The sequence below is a fragment of the Pongo abelii genome, chromosome 4 (assembly GCF_028885655.2).
Source record: "Pongo abelii isolate AG06213 chromosome 4, NHGRI_mPonAbe1-v2.0_pri, whole genome shotgun sequence".
NCBI classification, from domain to species: domain Eukaryota; kingdom Metazoa; phylum Chordata; class Mammalia; order Primates; family Hominidae; genus Pongo; species Pongo abelii.
This window is the reverse complement of record NC_071989.2, coordinates 165,422,480-165,439,895: the sequence shown is the minus strand read 5'-3', so window position 1 is coordinate 165,439,895 and position 17,416 is coordinate 165,422,480. Positions and strand designations below refer to the sequence as shown.

The 17,416-nt window shown below is 42.8% G+C and overlaps 1 protein-coding gene and 1 long non-coding RNA gene across 20 annotated transcripts in view; one reads left to right on the top strand and one right to left on the bottom strand.

The window, feature by feature from the left end:
• The window catches only part of SGCD (sarcoglycan delta), a 1,054,463-nt gene that overhangs the window by 16,496 nt on the left and 1,020,551 nt on the right, over positions 1 to 17,416 (bottom strand). The window lies entirely within an intron of this gene.
• Positions 1 to 17,416, top strand: part of LOC134761446 (uncharacterized) — an 84,972-nt gene that overhangs the window by 43,455 nt on the left and 24,101 nt on the right. For both annotated transcript variants that reach the window (XR_010140061.1, XR_010140060.1), the window contains exons 2-3: positions 13,440 to 13,531; positions 15,428 to 15,543. This is a non-coding gene — a long non-coding RNA (uncharacterized LOC134761446). The remainder of the gene's footprint in view (positions 1 to 13,439; positions 13,532 to 15,427; positions 15,544 to 17,416) is intronic.

Genomic DNA, 17,416 nt, shown 5'->3' with positions numbered 1-17,416 from the left:
TCTGAGGTTGGGGTCAAAAGAGATGGAGATTATCTCAACATATGTTGAAAAAGCCAACATTTAGGTCCATCATAAATAATATTCCCATACCTTTATGGCTCTCTTTTGGGGTTTTCTAGTCTATTATTCGATTTGTCTATCCCTGCAAAATATCGTTTAATTAAATATTGTAGCTTACTTATTTGAGTTTTAAAATTCTTTATACTTCATAAGGCAAATCCTCTTACCTTATTCTTATTCAGGAATGTCTTAGTGATTCTTGGGTCTTCCACATACATTTTGGAATGAACTTAAGCTTCATAAGGAAATTCTGTTGGAATTTGGATGGGATTCAAATTCAATCCATGGACACTGTAGCTATCTCCAATTACTTATGTTTTATTTGATGTATTTCAATAGTTTAACCTATCTTTTGTAGCTATTGAAAATGGTATTTTTTTCTAACTGGTGTGAGATGGTATCTCATTGTGGTTTTGATTTGCATTTCTCTGATGGCCAGTGATGGTGAGCATTTTTTCATGTGTTTTTTTGGCTGCATAAATGTCTTCTTTTGAGAAGTGTCTGTTCATGTCCTTCGCCCACTTTTTGATGGGGTTGTTTGTTTTTTTCTTGTAAATTTGTTGGAGTTCATTGTAGATTCTGGATATTAGCCCTTTGTCAGATGAGTAGGTTGCGAAAATTTTCTCCCATTTTGTAGGCTGCCTGTTCACTCTGATGGTAGTTTCCTTTGCTGTGCAGAAGCTCTTTAGTTTAATGAGATCCCATTTGTCAATTTTGGCTTTTGTTGCCGTTGCTTTTGGTGTTTTAGACATGAAGTCCTTGCCCATGCCTATGTCCTGAATGGTATTGCCTAGGTTTTCTTCTAGGGTTTTTATGGTTTTAGGTCTAACATTTAAGTCTTTAATCCATCTTGAATTGATTTTTGTATAAGGTGTAAGGAAGGGATCCGGTTTCAGCTTTCTACATATGGCTAGCCAGTTTTCCCAGCACCATTTATTAAATAGGGAATCCCTTCCCCATTTCTTGTTTTTGTCAGGTTTGTCAAAGATCAGATAGTTGTAGATATGTGGCATTATTTCTGACGGCTCTGTTCTGTTCCATTGATCTATCTCTCTGTTTTGGTACCAGTACCATGCTGTTTTGGTTACTGTAGCCTTGTAGTATAGTTTGAAGTCAGGTAGCGTGATGCCTCCAGCTTTGTTCTTTTGGCTTAGGATTGACTTGGCGATGCGGGCTCTTTTTTGGAATGGCAATCATTAAAAAGTCAGGAAACAACAGGTGCTGGAGAGGATGTGGAGAAATAGGAACACTTTTACACTGTTGGTGGGACTGTAAACTAGTTCAACCCTTGTGGAAGTCAGTGTGGCGATTCCTCAGGGATCTAGAACTAGAAATTCCATTTGACCCAGCCATCCTATTACTGGGTATATACCCAAAGGACTATAAATCATGCTGCTATAAAGACACATGCACACGTATGTTTATTGCAGCATTATTCACAATAGCAAAGACTTGGAACCAACCCAAATGTCCAACAATGATAGACTGGATGAAGAAAATGTGGCACATATACACCATGGAATACTATGCAGCCATAAAAAATGATGAGTTCACGTCCTTTGTAGGGACATGGATGAAATTGGAAATCATCATTCTCAGTAAACTATCACAAGAACAAAAAACCAAACACCGCATATTCTCACTCATAGGTGGGAATTGAACAATGAGAACACATGGACACAGGAAGGGGAACATCACACTTTGGGGACTGTTGTGGGGTGGGGGGAGGGGGGAGGGATAGCATTGGGAGATATACCTAATGCTAGATGACGAGTTGGTGGGTGCAGCGCACCAGCATGGCACATGTATACATATGTAACTTACCTGCATGTTGCGCACATGTACCATAGAGCCTAAAGTATAATAATAATAATAATAATAATAATAATAATAATAATAAAAAAAAGAAAAAAAAAAAGAAAATGGTATTTTTTTTAAAAAGTATTTCTCATTCTCCTATTCCCTGGAATATAGATATCTAATTGTTGATCTTAAAAATCAACACCTAGGTAATCTGTTTTTCATAATCTATCTGTAGGTTATTTTAGGTTTTCATTGCAACTATAAATTATGTTAATTTGTGAAAGTTTTATATCTTGTTTTTTTTTTTTGAGACAGAGTTTCGCTCTTGTTGCCCAGGCTAAAGTGCAGTGGCGCAATCTTGGCTTACTACAGCCTCAGCCTCCCAAGTAGCTGGGACTACAGGTGCCCACCATGATACCTGGCTAATTTTTGTATTTTTAGTAGAGACAGGGTTTCGCCATGTCGGCCAGGCTGATCTCGAACTCAAGTGATCTGCCTGCCTGGGCCTCCTAAAGTGCTGAGATCAGAGGCATGAGCCACTGTGCATGGCTGTCATTTCTTATACTAATTCTTTTTCTTTTTATACTGTACTGTCTAGAACCATGCAATACAGTGTTGATTAGAAGTAAAGAAATGAAAACCTTGCTTCTTCCTCACCTTAGAGAGGAAATTTTCAACAATTTACCATTAAGTATGTTTTTTGTTCTAGGATTTTTCTCCCCTAATGCCTTTTAATAAGATAGTTCTCTTCTATTCTCATTTTGCCAAAAGTTTCTATCATTAATTAATGTGAATTTTATCAAATACTATTTTATATAATGGAATATCTATAAAGAATATATTTCTCCTTAATATATTAATGTGGTGAATTATATTAATTTTCCAATAACTATCCACTACTGTGTTTTTGGCTTGAGCCCAACTTTGTCATTATGTACTATCTTTTGTATATATTTCTGAAAATATTTCATACTTTTTTGGTAATTTGCATCTGTATTCATAAAAAAGTGTGATTCTATAATTTTTCTTTCTTGTAATACCAATGTCAGGTTCTATCACTTTTCTATAATCCAGAATTGTTTATGAAAGATTAGAATTATTTGTGCCTTGTATGTTTAAACACATTGATAAACCCTCTGGGCATGAAAAATACATGTTTTTCCACCAAAAAAATAATTATAGCCTCATAGAGGTTTTCTGTTTCTTCTCCAGTTGTTTTTTGTAAGTTAGCTTTTTTTTTTTTCCATTTCATATAAAGGTTAAAGTTTGTTGACAAAGATTTTTAAAATAATATCCTCGTTTTTAAAATGCCCCCTGCTATTCTCCTTTGCACTGATAAAGAAGATTTTTTAAAATAAAAAATAAAATGCCCCCTGCGTTTGTAGCTGTCTTTTTTTTTGTCTCACATATTTTTTTCACGTCTTCTTTTTCCCTTGAACAGTACTGCCACAGGGTTTATTTTATTAGTCCTTTCAAGGAGCTAACTTTTAGGTTTGTCAATCTGATCTATTTTTATGTTTAGTTCATAAATTTTTATCTGTCTTGTCCCAGATAATTCTCCAGTTGTTTTAAGTTCTAAAATGTGCTGTTTTGTTAATTTTTGCCTTTCCAAATTTTAATATATGCATTTAAGTTATGAATTTTTCTTTGATGGCATCCCAAAGGAATATTTATAATATAGGTGTAAATATTTTCCAATTTTAGTATGACTTCTCTTTTGGCCTATGAGGTTTATAGAAGGGTGTTCTTTAGTTTTAGAAATACATAAGATTTATTAGTATAGATTTCTAGTATTTTTAAATTTTGAACTTTTGAACATTGTTTTTGAACTGACAATCTTATAATAGAGGACATTTTCTGTATAACATCAATTCCTTAAAAATTGAGCCCGGCTGCAATGGCTCACGCCTATAATCCTAGCACTTTGGGAAGCTGAGGTGGGCGGATCATCCGAAGTCAGCATTTCGAGACCAGCCTGGCCAACATAGTGAGACTCCATCTCTACTGAAAATACAAAAATTAGCTGACCATGGTGGTGCATGCCTGTAATCCCAGCTACCCCGGAGGTGGAGGCTGCAGTGAGCTGAAATTGCACCACTGCACTCCAGGCTGGGCAACAGAGTGAGACTCCGTCTCAAAAAAAAAAAAAAAAAAAAAAAAATTGCAACTACCTTTTTGTCTCAGTATGTATCAATTTTTATAAATCTTGCATGCCTATCTGAAGAGAATATGTTCTTCAGTTGTTGGTGCCATATTATATGTCTTATTAACTCAAGTTATTTAGTTGTTCCACTAAAATTTTTTGAATATTCATGTCTATTTTTATCTGTTTTATCATTTACTAAAAGAGGCATGTTATTAGATGCATACCAGCTTAGAATTGGTTTATCTTCTTTATCTTAATATATAGTGATTCTCTTTATTTCTTGTAATGCTTTCTGTCTTAAAATTTATTTGCCTATTAGTATAGTTGTTCCACTATGCTTCTGTTATTTGCCTTGGACACATTTTTCTGTCATTTTAAATATCAACTATTCTATTATGTTTTAGAGGTCTTTAATATAACTGAAATTTTTAAAATTTCAGATGACTTTTTATTGAGGTAGAACTTATATACAGTAAAGTGCACAAATCTTACTAATATATTTTGATGAATTTTGATAGATGTATAGTTTCAGGTAATCATCATCGCATCCAACACCAGTACCCCAGAAAGTCACCTCATGCTTCTTTGCATTCACACCCACCACCCTCCGGAGGCACGCATTCTTCTGATTTCTAGCACCACAGATAAGTCTTCCTTGTTTCTGAACTTCATATAATGAGAATAATAGTTTTTACTCTTTTATGATTTTTGAAACTAGAAATTCTTCCATGTGGCTCTGTTCATCAGTTGTTCATTCTTTTTATTGCTTAGTAGTGGTTGATTGCATGAATAGACCATGATTTGTTTACCCACTCTACTGTTAATTGACATCTGGTTGTTAACAGTTTGTGGCTATTTTGTAGAAAGTACTATGAACATTCTTACACAAGTCTTTTTGAGGAAAAGTTTTCATTTCTCCTGAATAGGCAGCTTTGAGTGGAATGACTAGGTTACAAGATAGGCATGTCTTTAATGTGTGTGGTGAGGCAGCATCTAAGATGGTCCCCAGGATTCCTTCTCTCCTGGTATTCATGCCCTTATGTTATTCTCGCCCCTCAACGTGGGCTGGACATAATGACTTCCTTCTACACAGACAGAACATGGCAAAATTAGTGGGATATCACTTATGAGCTTAAGATGTAAAAAGACTGTGGCTTCCATCTTAGGCTCTTGTTCTCACTCTTTCAATCTGAGGGAAGCCGGCTACCATATTGATAGCTGCCCTGTGGAGAGGCCCAAGAAACTGAGGGAGGGGAGGCCATGAGCCCAAGAAAAACTAAGGTGTTCAGTCCAACAATCTACAGAGAACTTAATCCTACCAATGACCACTGAAGTATATTTGGAAATGGACCCTCCCCTAGTCCAGAGTTTGATAAGATCACTGCCCTGTCCAATAGCTTAACTGCAACCTCATAAAAAAATCTTGAATCAGATGCATCAGCTAAGCTGCACCTAGATTCCTGACCTACAGAAAATGAAAGATAATAAACGTCTGTGGTTTTAAACTGTTAAGTTTTGGGGTAATGCGTTACACAGCAATAGATTAATAATACAATTAGAAATTGTCAAACTATTTTCCAAGATAGTTTTGCAGTTTTACATTCCTATCACCATTGATGTTGAGTGCCTTTTTAATTATAGAAATTTTGGTGGCTACATAATAGTACTTTATTATGATTTTCACTTTGCTGATGACTAACGTTGTTAGGCACTTTTTCATGTGATTACTGGGTGTTCAAATATGTTTATTTGGAAGGGGTCTATTTAAATCTCTCTCCCAACCTTTTTTTTTTTTTTTTTTTTTTTTTTTAAATTTATGAAGTATTTATTGATCATTCTTGGGTGTTTCTCGGAGAGGGGGATATGGGAGGGTCATAGGATAATAGTGGAGAGAAGGTCAGGAGATAAACACATGAACAAAGGTCTCTCGTTTTCCTAGGCAGAGGACCCTGCGGCCTTCTGCAGTGTTTGTGCCCCTGGGTACTTGAGATTAGGGAGTGGTGATGACTCTTAAAGAGCATGCTGCCTTCAAGCATCTGTTTAACAAAGCACATCTTGCACCGCCCTTAATCCATTTAACCCTGAGTTGACACAGCATATGTTTCAGAGAGCATGGGGCTGGGGGAAAGGCCATAGATCACCAGCATCTCAAGGCAGAAGAATTTCTCCTAGTCAGAACAAAATGGAGTCTCCTATGCCCACCCCTTTCTACACAGACACAGCAACAATCTGATCTCTCCTTCCTTTCCCCACACTTCCCCCCCCCCTTCCTTTCAACAAAACCGCCATCGTCCTCATGGCCCGCTCCCGATGGTCGCTGTCTCTTCGGAGCTGTTGGGTACACCTCCCAGACAGGGCAGCCGGGCAGAGGCGCTCCTCACCTCCCAGACAGGGCGGCCGGGCAGAGGCACTCCTCGCTTCCCAGACGGGGCCGCCCGGGCAGAGGCGCTCCTCGCTTCCCAGACGGGGCCGCCCGGGCAGAGGCGCTCCTCACTTCCCAGATGGGCCGCCCAGGCAGAGGCGCTCCTCACTTCCTCCCAGACCGGGTGGCAGCCGGGCAGAGGCGCTCCTCACCTCCCAGACGGGGCGGCCGGGCAGAGGCGCTCCTCACTTCCCAGACGGGGCGGCCGAGCAGAGGCGCTCCTCACTTCCCAGAGGGGGCGGCCGGGCAGAGGCGCTCCTCACTTCCCAGACCGGGCGGCCGGGCAGAGGCGCTCCTCACTTCCCAGACGGGGCGGCCGGGCAGAGACGCTCCTCACTTCCTCCCAGACCGGGTGGCGGCCAGGCAGAGGCGCTCCTCACCTCCCAGACAGGGCGGCCGGGCAGAGGCGCTCCTCAATTCCCTGACTGGGCGGCCGGGCAGAGGCGCTCCTCACTTCCCAGACGGTGTGGCGGCTGGGCAGAGGCGCTCCTCCCTTCCCAGATTGGGCAGCCAGGCAGAGGCGCTCCTCACTTCCTCCCAGACGGGGTGGCGGCCAGGCAGAGGCGCTCCTCACTTCCCAGAGGGGGCGGCCGGGCAGAGGTGCTCCTCACTTCCACCCAGACGGGGTGGCGGCCGGGCAGAGGCACTCCTCACCTCCCAGACAGGGCGGCCGGGCAGAGGTGCTCCTCATCTCCCAGACGGGGCAGCCGGGCAGAGGTGCTCCTCACTTCCTCCCAGACGGGGTGACGGCCGGGCAGAGGCACTCCTCACCTCCCAGACGGGGCGGCCGGGCAGAGGCGCTCCTCACCTCCCAGACGGAGTGGCCGGGCAGAGGCGCTCCTCACTTCCCATATGGGGTGGCGGCCGGGCAGAGGCGCTCCTCACTTCCCAGATGGGGCAGCCGGGCAGAGGCGCTCCTCACTTCCTCCCAGACGGGGTGGTGGCCAGGCAGAGGCGCTCCTCACCTCCCAGACGGGGCGGCCGGGCAGAGGTGCTCCTCATCTCCCAGATGGGGCAGCCGGGCATAGGTGCTCCTCACTTCCTCCCAGACAGGGTGGCAGCCGGGCAAAGGCACTCCTCACCTCCCAGACGGGGCAGCCGGGCAGAGGCGCTCCTCACTTCCTCCCAGACGGGGTGACGGCCAGGCAGAGACGCTCCTCACTTCCCAGACGGGGTGGCCGGGCAGAGGCGCTCCTCACTTCCCAGATGGGGTGGCCAGGCAGAGGCACTCCTCACCTCCCAGACGGGGCGGCCGGGCAGAGGCGCTCCTCACTTCCCATACTGGGTGGCAGCCGGGCAGAGGCGCTCCTCACTTCCTCCCAGACGGGGTGGCGGCCCGGCAGAGGCGCTCCTCACTTCCCAGACGGGGCGGCCGGTCAGAGGTGCTCCTCACTTCCTCCCAGACGGGGTGGCGGCCGGGCAGAGGCGCTCCTCACCTCCCAGACGGGGTGGCCGGGCAGAGGCTCTCCTCCCTTCCCAGACGGAGTGGCCAGGCAGAGGCGCTCCTCACCTCCCAGAGTGGGCGGCCAGGCAGAGGCGCTCCTCACTTCCCAGAGTGGGCGGCCGGGCAGAGGCGCTCCTCATTTCCCATAGTGGGTGGCAGCCGGGTAGAGGCGCTCCTCATTTCCCAGATGGGGCAGCTGGGCAGAGGTGCTCCTCACTTCCTCCCAGACGGGGTGGCGGCCAGGCAGAGGCGCTCCTCACCTCCCAGACGGGGCGGCCGGGCAGAGGCACTCCTCACCTCCCAGACGGGGCGGCTGGGCAGAGGCACTCCTCACCTCCCAGAAGGGGCGGCTGGGCAGAGGCGCTCCTCACTTCCCATATGGGGTGGCAGCCGGGCAGAGGCGCTCCTCACTTCCCAGACGGGGTGGCGGCCAGGCAGAGGCGCTCCTCACTTCCCAGATGGGGCAGCCGGGCAGAGGCGCTCCTCACTTCCTCCCAGACGGGGTGGCGGCCAGGCAGAGGCGCTCCTCACCTCCCAGAGGGGGCGGCCGGGCAGAGGTGCTCCTCATCTCCCAGACGGGGCAGCTGGGCAGAGGCGCTCCTCACTTCCTCCCAGACGGGGTGGCAGCCGGGCAGAGGCGCTCCTCACATCCCAGACAATGGGCGGCCGGGCAGAGGCGCTCCTCACTTCCCAGATAGGGCGGCCGGGCAGAGGGGCTCCTCACATCCCAGACGATGGGCGGCCAGGCAGAGATGCTCCTCACTTCCTAGACGGGGTGGCGGCGGGGCAGAGGCTGTAATCTTAGCACTTTAAGAGGCCAAGGCAGGAGGCTGGTAGGTGGAGGTTGCAGCGAGCCGAGATCACACCACTGCACTCCAGCCTGAGCAGCATGGAGCAATGAGTTAGCGAGACTCCGTCTGCAATCCCAGCACCTCGGAAGGCCGAGGCAGGCAGATCACTCGAGGCCAGGAGCTGGAGACCAGCCCGGTCAACACGGTGAAATCCCGTCTCCACCAAAAATACAAAAACCATTCAGGCGTGGTGGCGCGCGCCTGCAATCCCAGGCACTCGGCAGGCCGAGGCAGGAGAGTCACAGGAGCCCGAGGCAGGGAGGTTGCAGCGAGCCGAGATCATGGCAGTACAGTCCAGCTTCGATAACAGCGGGAGACCAAAAAAAGAAGGAGAGGGAGACCGAAGAAGGGAGAGGGAGAGGGAGACCGAAGAAGAGAGAGGGGAGAGGGAGAGGGAGAGGGAGAGGGAGAGGGAGAGGGAGAGCCCAACCTTTTTACAGTTAGGATACTTGCATTTTTGTTATTGATGATTTTTTTTTTAATATATCCTAAGTAAAAATTCTTTTTCATGTATATTTCAAGTATTTTCTCACAATCCATGAGTTTCTTTTTCATTTTTTAAGCAGTGTCTCTTAATGAGTAGCTTAAAATTTTGATTTTAATTTTGATAAATATCAATTTATTAATATTTGTAATTTTTAGTACTTTTGTGCCTTCTCTAATAAACCATTGGCTACCCCAAGGTCACAAAGATACTCTTCCCATGTTTCTTCTAGAATCTTTATAGTTTTAGCATTTATGCTTAAATTTATGATCCATCTTGAATTAATTTTTAAGAATAGTGTTCATTTTTTCCTGATAGGTTTATCCAGTTGTTCCAGCTCCATTAGTTGAAAAGACAATCCTTACCCCATTGAACAGCGCTGATGTTTTTGTTGAAAATCAATTAAGCATATATGTGTGGATCTATTTCTAAACTCTCTGGTCTATTTATCTGGCCTCAGGATACTACCTGGCTGTCTTAATTCTCTTAGTTCTGTGTTCTTTAATCCTGCAAGACTATTGTTTATACAATCAACATTTATTTATGTCTATGTATTTAACTCTTTACATATTCCTTCTGTTACCTTAGGCTTTCCAATATCAAAAGAATCCTTGATATTTTCCTTTAGTAGATGTCTTCTGGGGTAAGCCCCCAGTTTTGTTTTTCTGGAATAGATCTTTAATTTGCCTCCTTTGTGAGAGAGATTTTGGCTATATCCACAACACTGCATTGACAATCATTTTCTCTCAGGTATTAAAGTTACTATTCCTTCATATTCTGCTTCTCACTGTTGTGATGAAGAAGTCAGCTGTCAGTCTAATCTCAATCCCAGAACTTCTACTTGGTTTTTTTTTTCTTGCCTACTCCTTTCTTAGGTCTGATGGTCTATAGTGTCATTCTGATATGTCTACATGTAAATTTCACTTTATTTGCAGTATTTTAATTTTAATTTTTTTTTTTTTTACTCTTTAAACTTGTGGTTTTGTGTCTTTCATCACGTTAGGACAATACTCACCTGATAAGTCTTTGAAAACTGTTCTTGCCCTAGTCTCTGTTTCCTCATTGATTCTGCAATTTGGATTAGATGTTCTTACTCTAGCATTTCTATTCTTCTGTCTCTGCTTTTGAGGTAATTCTTCAGATATATGTTCATATTGATTTATTTTTCTCTATTTCTCATATTCATTGGAATTTTGCTTTTTGAGATTGTATTTTCATTTCTAGAAATTGTTTCATTTCTTTTCTAATTTATTTTTATATGCCTTTATTTTTTACTCTGTTAATTTATTCCTGTGTTTTTTTATGCATAGTAAGCATACTTAACTTGTTTTTTCCTCTGCTAATTCTCATAACTGAAGCCTCTGTGGGTCTACATTGGCTGCCTTGTTTTCCTGCCTGCTCTCTTGCTCATGGTGCCTTGTTTCCGAGTGTATTTTGTCCTTCTTGACTGTGGGTTCATATTGCTTGGATTTTTATTTCCAGGAATTATTTGAAGCCTGCATTTAAGACGGTTTTCTCTAGAGAGGATTTGCATTTGTTTCCATCACTCACTGGTGCCACCGTGAACTTGGACCCACCATAAACTAATTTCTCTGCTTGAGGTTTCAGGCCTATCCAGGTGATACGAATTCAGCCAGGCTACAAACCAGAGTGAAGGCCAGTTTGAAGTTATCAAGTGGTAGAGAAATTTATTTTTTCCCCTTTCATTCAGTGCTGAGGTTCAAGACAGGCAATTTCCCTTGTAGTCCTCTGAGTAGAACGGCCAGGTAGGGAAGACTAGGCAGATTAGATTCTATTTCACCCTTACACTGAGGCTTTGGTACTTGGGGGTCCCAGTTTCATCCATGAAATCTCTAAGACTCCCCACTTCAGTGAACCCCAAGATTTGTTTTGTTCCCATAACCCAGGAGGCCATGAAAACTGAAGCCAAATTTCATCTAGGTTAGCAAAATCTATAATGTTAAAGGGGCCTCAATGATCAGTTGATGTCTCTGTGTTCTCACACTCCTTTAGGGCTTGAATGTTGAATAATCTTAATTGTTTTCAGAGGGTGGACTGGTTAGGGAACTTAAAACTACCATCCGTGTTGCACTGGAGGTCCAGGTTTCCAATTTTTCAAAAGATTATGGAATTTGACATGGTATGATAAAATCAGCTTAACTTTAAAAGTTGGCAGCTTCTTTTTAAATTATGGATGTGCCAACTTTCTGAGAATCACATCTGGCTGAAGAGTTGTCAATTGGCTAGAAAGCTCCATGGAAGTTTGTTGATCATGGCTCCATTAGAGAAAGATAACATCTATGAATGAGATAGATATATAATTTCATTTATTATAGGAATTTGTCCTTACACATTTGGGAGACCTGGTTAAACAATCTAGGTAAGGTTGTCTTTGTGTCTGATGCTGGAGCTTGAAGTCAGTGGGATGGGAGTCAGGAAAAAAAGATAGATGTGAAGTGGGGAAGAATGATGATGAACTGGAACCCACGAGAATCTCCCACCACTTCTGTCTTTCTTCCTGAAACTCAGCATGTACCTAGCCCAGGAGTTGGAGAAGCTAGAAGAAAATTGGTGGGAGCCAAAAGACTAAAGTCTCGACCACACTAACAAGGTGATCGAGCAGGTGATCTCCAACAGTGCCTGTGGCTCTGCACTGATTTTCCAGCACAAAAGGAGTATGGCAGATGCTGCATTCTCACCTTCCAAACCTCATGCAGCCATGCTAACTCAGGGAAGGATTTTGGGAAATGTGGTTCCAGCTCAGCTAGGTTGATACATTAAAAATAAAAATAAAACAGGGATAACAAGGAGGGGTGGATTTATAGAGGCAGGGGTCTCACTATGTTGCCCTGGTTTTGAACTCCTGGGCTCGGGCAATCCTGCCTCAGCCTCCAGAATAGCTGGGATTACGGGTGTGCACCACTGTGTCTGGCTCAGGTATCCCTGTTTTAACTGCCTGCTTTGGCTTGAACACATGGTACTCGGGGGAACCAATTTCAACTTGCATTATAGAGATTGGCTTAAATAAAATAAGCACCAGAAAGTAGGAAGAAGGAACATAATCTTCTCTAATTATATAAGTTCTACTTTTAAGTCAAATAAGGGTCACTTTGAAACTCAAGCTCCTTCTTACCTGAAATAGGTATTTAAATTTTACCAATGAAGCTGCTGAGTTTGTAGAGATCTGTTGAAAGAAAAATCTATTCATAATATTCTAGGCTTCTACTCTAAAGACTTAAGAAATGTACTGGATAGTCTCATTTGAAGACTGTTTCTCTCAGAAAGCAGTGATATGTCCTCTAGAGCAAAACCATTTTGAGATTTGCTTCTATGAAAGGCAAGCTTAGCCATTACAAAACATCATTTTGAATCAACTCTTCTTTCCCAGTGTAGAGCTAGTTGATTTATTTAATAAACATGGATTATACTGGGCTTAAGGGGCACAGAAACGCAGAGGGACCAGCATTCAGCATAAAGACTTTTAGAAAGAAAGTAATTTTATGGGTTAAAAGATATTTAAACAAAGTAGATAATGTGGTATTAATAAGAGGCAAGGCTGGGCGCGGTGGTTCATGCCTGTAATTCCAGCACTTTGGGAGGCCGAGGCAGGTGGATCACCTGAGGTTAACAGTTTGAAATCAGCCTGGCCAACATGGCGAAACCCTGTCTCTACTAAAAATACAAAAACTAGCCAGGTGTGGTGGTGGGTGCCTGTAATCCCAGCTACTGGGGAGGCTGAGGCAAGAGAATTGCTTGAACCCAGGAGGTGGAGGTTGCAGTGAGCCGAGATTGTGCCACTGCACTCCAGTCTGGACAACAGAGCAAAAACTTCATCTCAAAAAAAAAAAAAGATGTAGGGAGCAAGTGAGGTATGGCTTTGCAGAATAAGGATTTTAAATGGAATGGTGGTATAAGGGGGCAAAAAATATTCCTGTGATGGTTAATTTTATTTTTCAACTTGACTAAACCACAGGTACCCATACATTTGGTCAAACATTATTCTAGGTGTGTCTGTGAGGGTGTTTCTGGATGAGATTAACATTTGAATCTGGAGAGTAAAACAGGTTCCTCCTTAATGCGGGTGAGTTTCATCTAATCTATTGATAACCTGTGTAGAACAAAAAACTGAGTAAGAGAGAACGTTGCCTGCTTGCCTGCCTACTTGAGACATTAGTCTTCTGCCTTCAGATTGGAATTTATATTAATACCATCTACTCCTTGGTTCTCAGTCCTTCTGACGTGAACTGGAACAACACCATCAGCTCTCCCGGATCTCCAGCTTGCAGACAGCTGATCATGGGACTTTTCAGTTTCTGTAATTGTGTGAGTCAATTTCTTATAGTAAATCTATCTATGTCCAGTTTTTTTCTGTTTCTCTAACACAGTGGAGAGTGCATAAGAGATAGCAAGAGGACTGTAAGGAAAGTAGCTAGGAGTCTGTTATTATCCAGGTGGGAGAAGATGGTGATTTGGATTTGGTGATGGACTGGATCAAGGCTGATTTCTAGTGTTGTAGATTTTATTACCAGTAGATTGTGGAGGTCAGCCACTGAGAGAGGGAAGAGAATAAGAAGAATGCTTACAGAGTATATGGATAGAACATCATGAGTTCGTTTGAAATATGTCGACTTGAAGATGTTTGAGTCATCAAGCAGAAATGTGGGCATGTGGGGCTAGAGATAGTAAAGTGGGAGGTGTATTTGATAGTGGTTGGTGGAGTATTTCCGTATCGCTGAGTTAATGGTACTTTGTGTATAAAACCTCAAGAAAAAGAAACCTGAGGCTGGGTGCGGTGGCTCATGCCTGTAATCCCACCACTTTGGGAGGCCGAGGCAGGCGGATCACGAGGTCAGGGGATCAAGACCATCTTGGCTAACATGGTGAAACCCCGTCTCTACTAAAAATACAAAAAATTAGCTGGGCATGGTGGTGGGTGCCTGTAGTCCCAGCTACTCGGGAGGCTGAGGCAGGAGAATGGCGTGAAGCTGGGTGGCGGAGCTTTTACTGAGCTGAGATTGGGCCACTGCGCTCCAGCCTGGGCGACAAAGTGAGACTCTGTCTCAGAAAAAGAAAAAAAAAAAACAAAAAACCCTGAAAACATAATTGAATTCCATGGAGCATCCACTGTCTCTTTTTGGCTGGTAAGACTAGGAAGGTGCAATTGAGGAACTGATTGTCTAGCCAATTCACCATGTAGATTGCATCCTCCCAGGGTAAACATTTCCTCTGAAATGCTCTCATTTCTATAGTTAGACATGAGGCAAAGCCCTGACCAGAGTTCCAAAGTGCCCAGCCTCTGTTACCCTCTGAGAGGGTTTCACAGCTCATGTTTGAAGATGTGTAGTTTTTGGCCCAGGGAATACGACAAGGAGAGAATTGGTCATCTCTCCCAGGTTTATGAAGCTCTGAGATTTTTCTCTCTCAAACCTTCCTTTCATGGCACATTTCTGCATTCAATTAAAACCTCTACTCAGCTCAAATTCCACTTAATGTACCTGTGAAACATGGGAAACTGGGTCCCTTTCCTTCCGGCTGTACTTGGAAGTCTCATGAATCAAAAAACCCTACAAAACATTAAATGTTATCACAAAGTCTGTTTTGAAAACTAAGAGAATAATATATTTGCTGTTGGCATTATCAGTTTGTTCTCTGTCTCAGGCTCACTTTTTGTTGAAATTGTTTTTGTTGAAGCAGTGATTACTTATCCAGATTTCTTGTTTTCATTTCCTTCATCATAAGAATCTACATTAATCACTTCCAAACTTAGACAAGCTTTTAGATCATATTGTGTTTCCATCCTCAGAGAATGAAGACAATGGCTTTTGTTACTTTGGGGAGTGACCTTCAGAATATCATAAAAGCCAAATAATATATGTGGTAGCTGAAATAGAAGAGGTTAGCTCTGTTCTTTCCCAGGAAACAGCAGTTTCACACCAACACCTAGGATTACTCTGTGTGTTATAAGTTTGAGAAAAATAATAATCAGAGAAAGTTATGACTGAAAGGGAAATAACTTAGAAAAAAACCGGTGGGAAGGTATAAAGTTGGTGTATTTTTGGTCACTCAATCAAAGCCGCTGCACTTGGGGAGTTCTCAGATTGGGTGGGAAATTTCAATGTGGTCAGAATCACAGGGGAGCTTTTGAAACGTGGGTCACAACCCACACAAATTAAATCAGAATGCCAGGGCATTTATTGATTTGAATTTTTTCTTTAAGGAGGTGGTTGAGAACCATTGACGTCGACTGACTTAGCAGATCTTCAAACGTGAATAGGGAATCCTGCCATTCCACTGATGAGAACAGCATGCTTAGGATATTGCTTCTGAGAACAGGTAACCCAAGTTACAACCCCAATAGCTAAATTAACATACTTGATAAAAATCTACAGTGCCCACTGTGTGGGCCCATTATGCTTCTGTGTTGCCACTCTAATGCTACTGTCTATATAAAATTTGAGCAAATCAGTAGGATTCTTTAATTCAAAAGTTGTGTATCTCTAAGAAGGTGACATTATTCATGGCAGTCTTTAAAGTGTATATATTTTTCAAACAATTTCTTCATTGACCTGAAGTTCATTAGCACTCACTGAATCTTCAAGAGCTCAGTTTACTTTCTACTTTCAGAAAACCACTTTAAAAATTGTTCCCATATTTTAGCTGTGCTGTTTGATCAACACTAATGAACCAACAGCCATATTGAAGAGCCTGGTCTGTATCAATGTAATGGGACATTTGAAGTAATGGTGAGTGAGATTTTAATGCCAGGCAACTTTAAGAACATGATATTGGCTACCATCACATTCAACTCCATGGTCCAATTAGTTTTCTGCCTGGATGTTAATAATTTTGACAATAAAATTACGACATCATTTTCCTGCAACACTTGTGACTCATCTTCTATTTTTGAATTAAGCTTTTTCAGAGTCTGATTCAAAGCAACTGCAGAGGCCTAGGGTTTTCCAATTAAAGTCCATGGCAAGTATCACTGACAGATTTAGATTCATAAACCATAAGTGAATCCACATTATATGCCATGGATGTGCTTTTTGAGTTGGACATTCTAGCTGGTATTCAGTACCAGCTCCATTTGTGGCAAGAGGCAAGGGAGGTTCAGAGCGGTTGAACATTGTGGCCAAGACCATGTGCTTAGAGACTTGTAGATTAAACCCAGGTCTCTGATTCCTCACTAGTATGTTTTCATAATAATCCATGGTTCTGATTGTTTAAAAGTAGCTTTTATATTGGGTAAAAATATATTCCTGTAACATATGTCATCTGCAGCTTCCATAGGTAAATACACACAGTTTATAAAGACAAGCATTCTGGCTATTTTGAAGTTTTCTTTATCCAGGCTGAAGAGGATATTTGACAGATCCTCCAGCAAGTAGATTAGAGTGATCTTCTTGGTCATCCTCCCCTGCAGGAAATGGGAGGCCCACCTTCTGCTCTTACTCTTGATATATCCATTTCCTTCTCATCCTTCAAGACTCACTTAAATGTCACTTCTTTAGAGAGGCCTTCCCTGACCATCCCTTCTATCACTTAGTGATATTTCCTTCATGCCACTGGACACAATTTGCAATTATTTGTCTCTTTACTTGTTTTAATTTATCTCTTCTTCTAGATTAAGCTCTGTAAATGTGATAATTCTACTTGGTTTATGCCCAGCATCAAGGTGTACAGGAAGTATTTGTTTGAATTTACTTCCCTCTTAGAACCTGCTGCCTTGTGTTGAATGCAAAGCTCTTGCTATGTTCTGAGCAAGGTCCAGGGCCAAATGAGCACACTTTCCTTTCTTTCCCTTCTTGGTATGATTCTGAACAACTTAAGATTATTATTGCAGTCTAGTTGCATTAGAATTGGCAGTCTCATTAGTGTTATCTTTCACTGAACTTAGAAAAAAAAATATGATGCTAGGGCCATATTTTGTTACGTTACCTTTTAGATTTTCCATAAGGGCCACAGTTTCCCCCTCTTAATATATCTTAAATACCTTATTCTTACTTCTAACTTATTAGCAATTTCATGCCACCTACAATCTTTTATTCCAAATTTCTTGGAAGGGAATGTAGGATATTTCTTTAAAGCTTGAGCTTCAGACTCAGGATTTTGAGCCCAAGCACCTCATCTGCTGGATGTCTGCTGGATGTTTCACCTTGGAAAAGGCTTTTTGAGGCTGAGCTGTTTCTCATGTTCAAAAGAGATA